Source organism: Strix aluco, chromosome 4 (genome assembly GCF_031877795.1).
Source record: "Strix aluco isolate bStrAlu1 chromosome 4, bStrAlu1.hap1, whole genome shotgun sequence".
Lineage (NCBI taxonomy): Eukaryota > Metazoa > Chordata > Aves > Strigiformes > Strigidae > Strix > Strix aluco.
The window spans coordinates 80,970,358-80,984,663 of record NC_133934.1 but is presented as its reverse complement, the minus strand read 5'-3'; positions in this window follow the sequence as shown (position 1 = coordinate 80,984,663).

The window sequence follows — 14,306 nt, the reverse complement described above, 5'->3', positions numbered from 1 at the left end:
CATATATGGTTTCATGTTCAGCCTGAGTTCAGGTTGATTTTTTTTTTCTCCAGCACTTTGATGTCTGTCTGTTACACTTTGATTGGTCCTCAGCAGTTGTATTTCAGTGGAGGGAGGTTATGTTTTCCCCATAATATTTATGAATTGTCTGCTGCATCTCTGCTTGGCACCTGGATGTAGGCCTTTCTGCTAATTTTGCATGTGTCTTTCTCTTAAAAGTTAATGGAGAATAGAGAGTATTTGAGACTATCTTAATCCTGCATCTGCATCTTTTCTACTAGTAATGATTCCGTTTTAAATCTTTGATTTGGTCTGAGCAGCCCTAGATACCACAGTTTAATTTATTCTGGATGTTGCTTTTAATATTAAATTTTTTAATTCCTATACCAGTGGCAATCAGCATAATCTGGCACTGTGTTCTGGTTGTTTTGGTTTTTTTTAACCACAGAAAGAATGAACATATTAGACAACTAGGTTTTTATTGTCCCTTTGCTTATTGTTGCTTATTTATTGTCTCCCTTAGGAGAAAACCCAAGGTTTTTGGCTTCTCTTATTTCCCAATATTTAGAAGCTACTTACTGCAAATATAGTTTTTCAGAAGTCTTTTTTTTTTTCTTTTTTTTTTTTTTTCCCTTAATGTACTCTATGTGTTGTTACATTAAATCCTGAATTGTGACAGAGGCAAGTTTTGGAAACAGAATCTGGAGGAAAAAGTTTTCAGGTCACTTCATACTTTTACAATTTCTACCAAAAATTGGTTTACTTTAATAAATGTAAGATAGGGTTTATTTCAAAGTGGAAAAAATCTAAGCTCTATGAATAGCAGAACAAGGCACTCTGAAAATTGATTGAGGTCACCAAAAATAGGATTTTATTTCAATCAATTAACTTTCTTGAAAATAAGCCAAATAAAACTTGCTGACCAAATATGATTTGAAATTTTCTGGTAGCTCTTGCTTCTAACCAACAGAAGAAAGAGCTGCAGCTACTTTTTAGCTTGTACCTTAGTTTCTATTGATGATACATATTCTTTTTTGTTCAAGGTATTGACGTTGGTAAATAAGATGTCAGCAGCTGACAAGTCTAGAGCTATGAACATTTCTGAGTGCAAATCACCCTGGACTTTCAGATCATATCCCAGTTATGCTTTTCTGACAGTGCTTGCAGCTTTAAAGAAAATGCATTTAATTTGATATCTTAGGGTGCTTTTGTTTCAAATGACTTTGTATTTCTGTGACTATTAGTGCAGAAGTTACTTTTCTAGGACAGCTTTGCTAGTGTCTCTGCCTTGTTTTGTCTTTCAAGTTTGGTTTCTAGGGTTCTCTGTTCTGATAAAGTTCATTTCCCACAACTTGGAATCCTTAAGTCCCACAGGACTTTACAGCAACATCAGTAAAAGCATGAATGCAGCTCCTCATTACCAAAGTACTACAGCAAGATCTACATGTCTCAGCTCCCTCAAACCAATTATTTAATTAACAGTAATTTTTAACATCCCTCCCACCTCGCCATTCTCCTGAGATTGCCTAGATTTATGCGTGGCTTTAACATTAACAGTATGTGCAAGACCCACTGAAGGTTAAAGCATTTTTTGTGCTGACAGGACACCCAATGTGTCAAATGGCAGCTTTGGTTGTTCTGATATACAGCCTGCTGGCAAAAGCTACTAAACATAGTTGGGCTTATCGCAGCCCTAGCGAAGGGAAGTGTGGCATTCCTGTGGCAGGAAGCCAGCACCAGGTACTTCAGCCGTGCTGTTGTCACTCTTTTACAGGGATTGAATTGTCGTTCCTGTGTTTATCAACTAAAATCGATTTTGAAAAAGCGTCTGCCATGCAAAATCCTTGCAATTGTTTGGCCTGCTAGCTGCTGAACTTATCGTGTGCTAATCAGTTATATTATGACACTCTGCAGGGAAAGACGCAAAACAAGGCTAGAATAATGCAGACAGTTCATAGAATTAGTTTGCATGGAGCTGGACAGCTCTAGCGCTGTGTGTCACTGTGACCTGTTTTCACTTGGTGAAGCCAAAATTAACCTTGAAACAGAAGGTCCTGCCACATGTTAAAAACAACAACAAACCTGGGGAGAGCCAGAAGCCTTGAAAGATGATAATTGTCTCCATTTCTTATTTAAATCAAAAAGAGATTTGAAGGTGATTAAAATCATAATGGAATCAGCGCCCTGTGGGTGATACAGACTCTGAATGCCAAACCAAAAGTGTAACTAACCTATACGTATGATTTTTTTCTTTTTTTCAGCATTAGTAGTCTTGGACACACAAAGAGTTAGTTTTACATCTTTGTTTCAATTCATTCAGTGCCGAATTTGCACTTTCTAAAGCCACAGACAGGGTAAATGGCAATGGCCATTGTTGCCTGGGGCATGTACTGAGGCCCTGCAAGGGCCACTAAACACAAGCCTGAGCAGTTCAAATGCAAATGCCACTTACAAAGTGTGCTGTGTAACTTGGTGTAGGGCAGTATTACACAGTTTTGTAGGGCAGCAGAGTAAGTGCAGGCTTGTGATTGGTTTCACAAACAGGTTTGAACAAAACCTATGCAAGTCAGACTTGACCTCCTTCAGTTGTAATCTTGAATCCTAACGACAAGGAAAAATTATCCCACAAGATCTATAGATACACACATATATATTTTTTTGGGGTGCTTTCTGATTTTCCTGGGTTCATAAATAGCACAAGGGCAAGCTAGCTGAAAAACAGAAACAGGCACGTTTGAACACTTGTTCACTGAAAGCAACACATCTCACGACAAATACTATTTGCAAGAAATTAATTGACCAGCTGTACTATTATGGTACTTCTGTTACATCTCTGCTGAAACCCAGACACTTAAATTTAATAAGCTTTTAATTATTTTTTTATTATTTTTTTTAATCTGACAAACTGAAATTTTTATGAGTTTCTTCTACATGTAACTTGTACTTTAGGGATAAAAATGTGGAAAGAACTCTATTACAGACACCTCATTCTCCTGAGAGAATCCACGCTTCAGAGAAAGAAGACATAGATTCACATAGAAGAAAAGAGAAAAACAGAGGGTTAATCAATATCTAAATTTGACTTGACTCTATTCAGCTTTTCAGAAGAGAGGAACTGCTGTGAGGAGGTAAATATCCTCTCCTGGGAAAGGGACTTGGCTGCCTCTCACGCAGGGGCTGGCTCCTCTTTAGCCACAGGAGAGGTCCTGGTGCCAGCTACAGAGGTCACTGCTCATTTGCCCTCTGCCTTGAAATGGAAAAAAGGAAACATAGCCAGAAAAGAAGGAAAAAAATATGCAACAGAGAGGAGGTGGTGTAAGGCCAAAGGCAAAAATGTGAGTTGTAATGGGTATACTGGAGAGGAAATGGCTAGAAAAGAAAAGAAATCTGACAAATGGGGAAATGGACTAAACGTTCTGGGGCAGGATCCTTGGTCCTGGCAGCCAGGATGTGGATGAGCCAACCTCCTACAGGAAAAGATCAGAAGGGGCAGAGATCAGGGAAAGGGAGGGAACAGCAGGGCAATGGAAATCTTGTTCTTTGATGATTATCCATCTATTGTATTGCAATGTGAACAGCATTGCCAGAGAGGAAATATAATATTGTTTCTGGGTCTCTCAATACAATATGGTGTTCTTAGGCTGTTCTAGCCCTGGCAAGAGAAGCTAAGTTGAAACTGAGTTGCAAAACATTTGTTGTTTTTTGAAAAAAAGAGGAACCTAAATGTATGTTTAGTATTTAATGAATCTCAGAAAATTGTTGTTGAGGCAGTAAGATTGTGGAATTCTGTGTTCTCTTGGAAAGCCTTTAAGAGAGCTTCTGGTGCCTAGCTTTGAGACTGGAGAAAAAATGGATTGCTCTGAGGGAGCAAAGAAGTGGATTAGAAAGAAATCAGAAAGGGGAGAGAATAATGAGCGCAGTGGGACAGGCAGATGAATATTTAGGTGCTTGGGGAACTTGACAAAATACCACTATCAAGTTCCGTCATATCAGATCAGGCTTTGGCACTTTTAGTGTGAGTATGAAGAATAAAAGCCCAGCTTCCTGTTACTGTCTGCCCATGGTCAGCCCCTGAAGTCCTCTGGGTGGACAAGTTCTATAAGCATCAGCTCTATGACCAGACTAAGCTTATTAGTATGGGCTGGGTATCTACTTTGGGATGAGTTGGACTGCATGTTAGCAGTGCCTACTCCTTCTGTTGACTCCAAAAAGAATCAAGGTGACCAGCTTGGATGTGAACTTCTTATACTGTAGATATCTCAAGATATGCTCATATGTCCCAAGTCCCATCCACAGCATATTTGAGTGTACTCAAATGTTCTGGCATGCAGCCAAACCACTACATATGATTAGCAATATCCATAGGTGCCTGATAAAAATGCATGTTGTGTAACCAGGAGTGGCTAGAAAAAAAAGGATGGATGTGGGGGGTAACTTGCGCACATTTTTAGTCAGACTTTCGTGACTGTTGGTAAATTGTCTTCCTGTGGCATAAAAAATGAACAACTTCTAGCTGTCATTCAGGGACTACTTTTCAGTGAGATGAAATCTCTAGAGAGACTTCAGGTTTGAGTGGGGTGTTTTTGAGGGGTTTATTTTGCTTTTTTTGTTGTTTTTTTCCCCCACTTTCCTGAGTGAGGAAAGACTTGTAGGGAGAGATAATATTTTTTTTTTTTTTTTAAACTATGTGGCTGGACTGAGCAATTCAGGAAAAAGACGATGTTTTGGGTATGCCATTCTGAAATGAAAGCAATGAAATTGAGAGGGAACAACTATTGTCAGACTGATTTCCTTAACAGAAATTCTGACAGGTGATTACTGGTGATTGTTTTTCCTGTCTTTTTATAATCCTGTCAGTTCTGCCAGTGTGGATGTGCTGTGAACCAGGTCAGGGAACAGAACTCATTTTAAAGTAAGATTTATGGAGGAGTGGGAGGGGGGAAATAATATGTATTGTTATTGAGCCAGGTCAGCTCTCCAAGCTGGCTTATAAAATGGCAACCCAAACAGCTGTGCAGTGGTGATTGGTGGTTTTGGGAGACAGATGGGAGAAGGAGAAAGCAGGATGGACAGGGCAGGAGTCTCTTCAGCAATATTGCTGGCCAGAGAATGTCTCGTGAAATGCAACCTCAACTCAAATGTATTTCATTAGATGCAGGAGTGGCTGAAAAAGTACTTGGCCCCATCTAGCTGCCAGGTATCTTTCCTGTCCCCAGGCTGTTCCTGGCATCGTACCAGCAATACATTTGTATAGCCACATGTTAAGCAGATGTGAACTGACTGAAAAATGCTCTTTCTGTAACAATGAAATTAACTGAGTTCTAGGCAATGAAGAAAACTAGGAACTTACAGAGCTCACACAGACATATCTGTACTAGAGACAGCTAAAAATTGATAAGCTGAACTCTATCTACCACATTTGTCATCCAGCCTGGAGGGTCATGCATGCACTATGAATGCATCCAGAGGGATAGAAAAGAACTACAGAACAAGTAGTAGAAACAGAGAACAAGTAGTAGAAATGGAGCTTTCCCATCTTATAGAAATTGCTCAGAATAGGTTAGTCAATCCTTGCTATGCAAGTATCATAAAGATGATCTTTGAGAGAGCCCTGGACTAGATGATCTTCAAGGTCTCTTCAACGTAGATGATTCTGTGATTCTGTAAGAGATAAAATACAAGGCATTCGAGACATGAGATGAGCAGGAAAAGTTTCTTTTTTCTCTGGTGTAGATGAAAGCTAGTGGCCATATTGACTACAGAAGTGTCACATAGCAAGGATGGCTCAGGAACTTGCTTTTGGTAGCAAGTTATCACTGCAGCAAACCTCAGAAAATGATTGCATGAAATTAACATTCAGGATGAAAAATCAATGAGACCAGACTACGTATATTGAAATGCAATGTGAGTGTGCCTTTAAAAGTTGGATGTGTTTCTTAAACCAGCAATCATAAGTAAAAGGGTGAGAGGGAATTTTCATCTCTGCTCCTGTGCACTGGCTTATGTTAATGAGTATAAAACATTTGAAATATAATCAAATCTATGTATAAAGGGACTGCCCTTTAGAGAGAAAAAAAAAGCTAAAAGTCTGTGAAGGGTTGAAACTTACACAGTTCTCCAAGCCTACAGCTGCAGACTTATCTGAGTATCAGCTGTCATGTGTTGTTTACTTACTGCATTTTATTGCTAACCAACTGTTGTGCTGTGAAAAAAATTACCTCCATAAAATTAGACCACTATCAACCCAGCAAATGGGCAAATATGAGCCATGTGAATGGGTGGGAATGCATCTTGTATGGCAAGCTGCCTGGTGATCATAAAGGCTTGATGCTCTCCGTCTTGGGGGAGGGGGAAGGAAGGGAAGGCACTCTCTGACTAGGCACCAAGAGCTTTGCATAGTTTACTAACTTGACTGTAAAAAGATGCCATTTACTCTTTAGTGTCCTCAAGACTCACTATGTGATCTCAAGAAGCCAACAGGCTTTTTGTCCTGCTTCAGCTGGTTTCTGCCTTGTGAAGAAGTCTGTTGATTCCTCCTAATTACCAAAAAGATGGATTTTTTTTTTTTCTTCCCATTTCTCAACCTGTAGTAACTCTGAAAATGAGAAAGCATGGTGGATGTTTCTACAGGGGGTCCAAAACCACAACAAGGCTCTGAGCTGTCTTTATGAATACATAGCTGAAATGGTTTTTTTTTTGGGGGGGGGGGGGTGTTTGTTTGTTTGCTTTTCTCACCCTGTATTAGATCAAGGGTTGACAAATGTGTGAGGTGGGCTACTGAACATTTATCTGAGTTCCACTTCTCCACTTTGCCCTATATCTGCTTAGGAGAAGTCAATAGTTCTTCTCTAGAGCCTACCAACTGCTCATTTTTCTGGGGTGTGTGTTTCCCTATTACCATACGTCAACAGATACGTGGCAAAATATGTAACATTTTGGAGGGTAAAATCCTGTAAGGATGTTTTTAAAAGCTTTCTGGATGTTCATACTCTTGTGCAGTTTCTACTAGTCCATAATTGGCATTGTATTGCTCAACTCGTGTTTGAGGCAGTTGTTTAAAAAAAAACCCAAGCCAAAAAAACCAACTCTCTGCTTTTCTGTATTGTCATTAAGGCTTTCTTTTGGGAGGGGACTGGGGGGACGACTCAGTTACATGTCATCACTTCCATTCTGGCAGTCTTAAAGAAGACCTGGGACCTGACTGTATGGTAAATGGTAAAATTTTGTTGTGTATGTTTCAATATTTAAAATACTCCAACCAGCAAGTTAACAAGAAAGCACCCACACATGTTCCCCAGTTGATGCCGAAAGGCCAAAATTATTCTCTAGTGTAATACTTCGATGGATAATCTGAGCACTATCTAGAAAGAACAACTTTCCAAATGAAAAGACTGTTTGAATGTGTCTGCTTTTTCATACTGGAAAAAATGAGATACCCTTTAAGAGTTTATATTTGAATTAAAGTGAGGTAAAGTTGGAGTATGAATTGTTTTAGCTGGAATAGGAAGCAAAATGGAGTATGTGAGTAAATTACCAATAGCATTGGAGGTGAAGAGAATGCAATTTGGCATATAAATGCTTTTTACTCTGCATATTTCCATGGGGTTTGTGTTTTGAAATGTCAGCACACAACCTGAATGAAGATTTTACAAAAAAAAAAAAATGTTGTGGGTTCCCTCACCCCTAGGGAATCATGTCTATTTGAATGTCATGTCATGAATTACAGGTGATCTTTTCAGTCAGAAATTCTGAATTCCAATAATTGTAAAATCTAGAAAAACTCTCGCTACTTACAGCCATAGTATCCTCTCATAGGGAATAAGAGCAAAGCCTGAATCTTGGACCTTCTGACTGTCAGTTCAAGTCTCTGCTGTTCAGTTTGACTGGTGACAGATGATCTTTAGCTCAGCTCGAAGAGAATGTTACACGCACTGTCTGCAACAGCTTATGCAAGTCATCACTTGAAAGCAGTTCACTGGAGATCTTGGGCCTCAGACATGACTCTGCAAGAAAAACATGACTTAAAGTTATGGAATGAGATGGTCAAAAAGAATACTCAGTATGAATGGGAAGGTGGAACTTGGTCTAGAGACAAAATCAGAGGAGAATTTTGACAGAATCATGGAGTCAAGATAAATATTTATGTGAAGGTTTGTGGGTTTTTCTCTTGTATAGTAGTAGGAACAGAGCACACTCTGCTATGAATAGCCCTGTTACATCTTATAAACATCTCCAGAGGTGAAAGCAATAAAGAAAAGAGAATCTGTTCTGAAAGCATAAAATCTTAAGAGTCTGAAAATGGCTAGAACAGGAGAGCTGTTCAGATACAATGGCTTTGTTCATGGTAGAAACCTTTACAGTTTTAGGGCAAAAATCTCTATATGGTTGACTTTGGCACTAGTTTTCTGATTTTTTGCATTCCTCATATTAGTTTAAAATATCAAATTGAATTGAAAACAGTTTGCTCTTAGTTGTGCAGATTTCCAATGTGCAGATCTATAGTAAGTATTCAAAGATGAGAAATAATTTCATGATTTCTGAAGTACATATATAATTGCTGCTTCCAGTCAGGAAAGCTTGATCCCCAGTGCAGTTCCAGTCTTTCCGTTTCAAAAAGGCTATAAGTAGGTGCAAACTGAGATTGCTGTGTTCTCTCCTACCTTGCTTAGAAAGATGTAGCTTTTTTTTGGATGAGGATATTAAATATTGAAGATTGAGTGGATTTTATAACTCTCAAAGTGATAAATACTTTTCTGGCAAAGGTGTCGAAATTCTCAGAAAGAATATTTCTGCTAATGTTAGAGGATGTTTCCTCTATGTCCCTCCTACTGCTCACATCATGCAATGACTGTTCCAGTGAAACCAGAATTCTACAACTGTGTCTCAGTAAAGACATACTCCACTCATAATTCTAAATTCTTTGCTTTTAGTTTGAGCCCTACTTTTTTTAAGCTGTGCTTGTATGCGGTGGCACAGACGCAGTGTCTCCTTACTGTATACTTGCTCACCACCTCCCCAAAGGTTTATGCCCTATGCATATTTACCAATGTTAATGTGAGTTCAGGTGTGATGGCGTACATTTCCAGTACTCCTCATCCCAGCATAGGAAGTGCTGTCTTACATTTATCCACTTTAGGCTGACAAAGAATCCTTTCCATGGAAGAATCTTTAAAAAAAAAAAACAAACAAAAAAACCAAAAACATTGCTGTGAATTCACTGAAGCTTACTTTGAAGCTTCCTTAGAAGACAAGAGAATGCAAATCCTGAAGTCTTAATGAAACATTTGAAGTATTTGCCTAACTCAAACACATGAGCTAAATCTTTTTGCTTCATAAGGACACTCCCTTGCTTAAAGTCAGGCACTGGGCTTTAAGCATTCTTGCTGGGTTGTGTCTCTAGTAAACCATGTTCCAGCTGCTGTCTCTTTATTTATGAGTAAGTGTAACTCAGTAACATTCTTTTTCTTTTAACAGAATACTTACGAGAGCCAAATGAACTGTTTTTAAATCCTTCCCGTTAAAGAGAGCTTTAAAGCAGAATGTAATTTTTTTCAGAGATAAGGTAGCATCATCTTTTATCTGACCTGGCTAGACATGAACATCAAAGCTCTATCAAGGTAAGGAATGTGATACTCAGATTATACCGAGAGAATGCTTGCAATAAACCAAATTATTCAGTGCAGTCACTCCATCAAATTGATATGATCTATCTCTGTTAATAAACCTGCTGCACTGCATAATATCCTACTGGTTCTTATATACCACAGCATACGCTTTTATTACTGTTATATGATAACCAGTCAAAATCACCATCTTTTTTCATTAACTGGAAAAAATGCAAGTTAAGTTAGTTCTATCAGCTTTGCATTGATGTTTCTATTTTGGAACACATTTAGGTTTTTTTCCTTATATTTTCAGAAGAAACATTTTTATGTGTTCTAGAATGTAGGGCCAAGACAGGCTCTTGCTGCTGTCTTCAACTACCTAATGGGAAGTTATAAAGAACACAGAGCCAGGCTCTTGCTGATGTTCACAGTGAAAGACCAAGAGGAATTAACATGTCACATCAAGAAAAACTCTGATTTGATCTGTTTCATTACAAAGATAGCAGTCCTTACTGTCAAATAAGTCCCACTGCCACAGTGTTTCAGGAAGGGTTTGTTTTCATGCCCTGTAACTCTACAGCCTGTAGTGTAGAAGTTATAAATCCATGTTTGAACATCCCAGTTTAACTGTTGTATATCAGGAAGAGAAATCTAAGTCTTCTTCTTAATCTAAGATATGTGAATAACACCAAGGAAGGGGTGGAAACATGTCTAAAGAAAAGCATACAGTTAAATCCTGAATGTCCTGTGTAGGACTGTTTAATTTTAAAGTTGTTTTCATCACCCTGAAAACTGGTCTGTTCTGTTCTGGCGTGAAGAGGGAAAACAGCTCAAATTCAAAAGATAAGTAAGTTGTTACACAGTCGGTGTGGGGACTGTGGATTTAACTCTGAACATAAACAAGCTTTTTCCTCATCAGTTAATGCTCTAAGGCCAGTGTAGCTGTTCTAAATGGGAACCATGTGTACAAGGTTAAGGAGGGAGCTTCTAATCTGACAGATTTCTAGGTATGTGATGTTGTCTACTGTCAACCAAAGTTGTACATATGTATTGCAGGGTGAGGGTGGTTGGGTTTTGGTTTTGCCCCCCTTTCTCTGGGTCTAAGAAAGCAGCTCGTGTTGTTGCTTGCTGTACAAAATCATGTGTTTGGGGAACAAGAGGGTTCTTCTTGCATTCCACCTATGTGCCAATACCTAGAAAAAGCTTGGTGTACTCTTTGCCTTATACTAGCAGTAGACTTCTGTGAGGTTCTTTGGCATCAAGAAAATCAGGGCCACCAGTTTTGTCTCAGTGCTTAGAAGACAAGTTGCTGAAGTTGTATACCTAGGCTTCCCTTTGTGTTTGCCTTGATTAATAGGCTATAGATAGCACAAAACAGACCTAATAACCAGAGCAAGTAGATCTGAAACTTGCCTAAAACTTGATTCCTGTAAGCGCCTTGTATTTATAACTTTAAAAATTCTTCTAAACAAGAACCAAAATGGGCAAGTCGGTGACTCACAGATTTAAGCACTGCTGCCCCTAAGGGGGGATCAGCAGAGCACTCCTTCGTGTAAGGGACAAAGTATGAGGAGGAGTGCAGTTATTCCTCCTTGTATTTTAAGGACATTAAACAGAATACAGTTGACTCCTAGTTGAAGTATAATCTTGAAGTATTTATTTTCACTGGCTCTCAACTCATTTTGAGAGCCAACTATGGAAGGTCGATTGATTTCCTTGTGAAGTTTATAGCCAGCTGCTTGAAAGGAAAACAGTTTTTAAAGTCTTAACAATACTAATGGGGATTCACTTCTCAGCTCCAAGAGGAGAAAATGTCAACAGTGGCAAAAAGTGTTATCGTGGAACTGCAGTTTTCCCAGGCAGAATTTCTAGTAAGATTATGGCCTTTAACTCATAAGGTAACCAGTGGGAATCGCTAGTAGTGCTTTACTGTGCAAATGAAGTGTTACCATTTTATCATTTTACTTGCTACAATAATGCAGGTTAAGGAACAGAGTTCCAAAAGTATGAGCTTGCACAACCATGTGTGTACTATTATCCTGAATTTGCATGTCTACCTAGGGTACAAGCAGATTATCAGGTTACTAGTGGCCACTTAGATGTATAACTGTACCACAGGTAGCCTAGAAAAGCAAAATTAGAACTTGGACTCCCCAAATCGCACGTTTTAGTCGAGTTTTTGAGCACGCGTTTTGAACTTGGAGGCTTCTAATAGTCACCTTTAAATGGCTACATTTCTGTAGTAGTGTGGGGGGAACCATTCTCAGAAAAACATAGTTGATTATTAAAGTTACAGTCGTCTTTGAAATCATGACTGCATTGGCAGCATTCATGATATTCCTCAAGAAAGTATGAGCATTTCTAGTAAAAGGATGATAGTTTATTTACCCTAAAAGTAAAACACAGGGGTTTAAAAGACCTACTAGATCCTCACACTCTCAGGGCTGTTTTTTAGAAAAAACTATTGCCAGAGGCCCAATTAGATGGAAGTGATACATTAACACTGAGAGCTATGAGTTATATGAACACTCCTTACTTTCAGCAGTTTGCTGCACTCATTGATTGTTTATATTGTGATAAGGCCTAGAGACAACGTGTATTAGACACATGGAAGTATGTCCCCGCCCTTAGGATTAGGAAGGAATGAGAAATAGCAGATGTCCAAGACAAATATGTGTGTCAGAATAGAGAATAACGTCAGAATAAAAAAAATACTGTGATATACTGCATCTTACTGTGTCAAGCTGAAACACCACAGCTCATCCCTCGCAATGTGGTTCAATGGTTCCAGTTAATTGTGTCCCTAATGGAAGATACGAGATGGGGTTTGAAAGAAAACATAAGCAACTTTGCAGCATTGGCTTCAGTAAAAGTGTCATGAGAGAAAACATGAGCATGCTTCTTAGACGATTGTAGAATTTTATGAACGCTGGTAATAAGCCTGTGTCAGGTGTCACAGCACAACTTGCCACCTGGGTCTTAAAGGATGTTTACCTCCGGTTGTCTCGGTCTAGACTGCCCGTAGGAATGGGTATTCACACAGGATAAGCCAAACTGGCTTTTAAAAAATGTTTTGCCAATAATATACCCACTTTATAAAGATGTCCTCTGCATACAGTTTATCTTCACAGCTTAGTTCAGTACAGATACACAGAAAGAGAGAAAACAGGCCAATAGGGTCATAATCAATTCTTGTTCTTCTTGTGAAAGAGAAAAATACAAAAGCATCATGAATACCTACACAGCAAGACGAAGGAAAAATGATCTCTTGGCAGTTGGAGTTTTTGTGTGTTTGGAGGGGGGGTTCTTTGCTTCTTGCTGGAGTTAACAGACCTTTTCCTCTTGTAGTTATGCTAACCATGTAGAAATGTTACTTTCAAAGGCTATTTTTTCTTTTAAATTCAGGTTGTGTTCTGTTCAAATAGGCTACTGGCACAATCCTCTTTTGTCCTTTTAATATATCCACTGACAATATTGAACAAAGGAAAAATATTCCATATCTATAGGCCTAAAAAGGAGTGCCAAAAATTAAAAGCCAGTTGAAAAAAGAAATAAATCCTAGCCTCCAATGTTTCCTCTTCAGTGACACCAAGATATGTGAATGAGTTGTCGAAGTGCTGAGACAGGCATATGTTATACATTATGTCCTGCAGGATATACTGCGAATTGAAATACAAAATAGGCTTGCTTGGGATTTTTTGCTTTGTTTGAACAGTTGATGTGTATTGCTTATTCTTTTTGCAAGTCTTCAGATAAGCATCTTTCTACAAGTATGGTATTTGGTTGTTCACTTTATCTGGGAAGACTTGATTTATGCTGCGTTTCTTTTTGCCATTATGTTGAAATTAGAATAGTACTATGGGGAAAATAGCAAACTGAAAATTGCAGGAGTAGAACATTTATATATTTAATGCAGTGGTCTTTCCCTGTGGGCTTTCTCATTAAGGTAGGTGGCCTAATAGATTCAGTATGACTGGACAGCCTGCATGAAATGAGTCCTTAACTGTGTGGCAAAAGCAAGACTTCAGTTTAGTCTCCTCTTAAAAAAAAAAAAAAAAAAAAAAAAAAAGCTTGGTGATATCTTTTACTTATTTCTATGGTTAGGTTTCTTTTCAAGAACAGTCTTTCACTCGTCAAAGTAAATAAGAATCTCTGATAACAGATGTGATGGGAGGTAAGATCAGCTGCAACCTGGACGGAATTTAGGATGACCAGGGAGAGAACAGAACTGAGGAGTCTCCTTGGTCATCAGGTTAAGGTCACCACTACAGACACTGTGGTGCGATGCCTGCCTGACATCCATGTCAGAAAAAGCGCAAGACTATAGGTGCCCCCTGTGTCTCCTATGTCCTGTGACTTGTCTTCAGATGCAGTTTCTAGAAAGTGGGTTGGAATCCCCTTGGACTAAGAGCAACACTGACTTTGCATCTTCAACTTTAGGGGGGAATTTTTTCACTGCTTGTCTGTTCTCTGTGCGATGATCTGGCCCTTCACTAGATTAATGTAATCGTGTTGATGCATGTTTCAGAAGTGTTCTGTGCTCATTGAATGGTACAAGCCCTTTGGAGATTTAAGTGCCATTCTGCCTGATCTCTGCATCTGACTGATGCTTAACACATATGCAAAGCGCCTACGTGGCATCCTAGGAGCTCTCAGGTCAAAGAGGACAGGGCCTAGTCAGCACAAAACAGTCCTGATCAG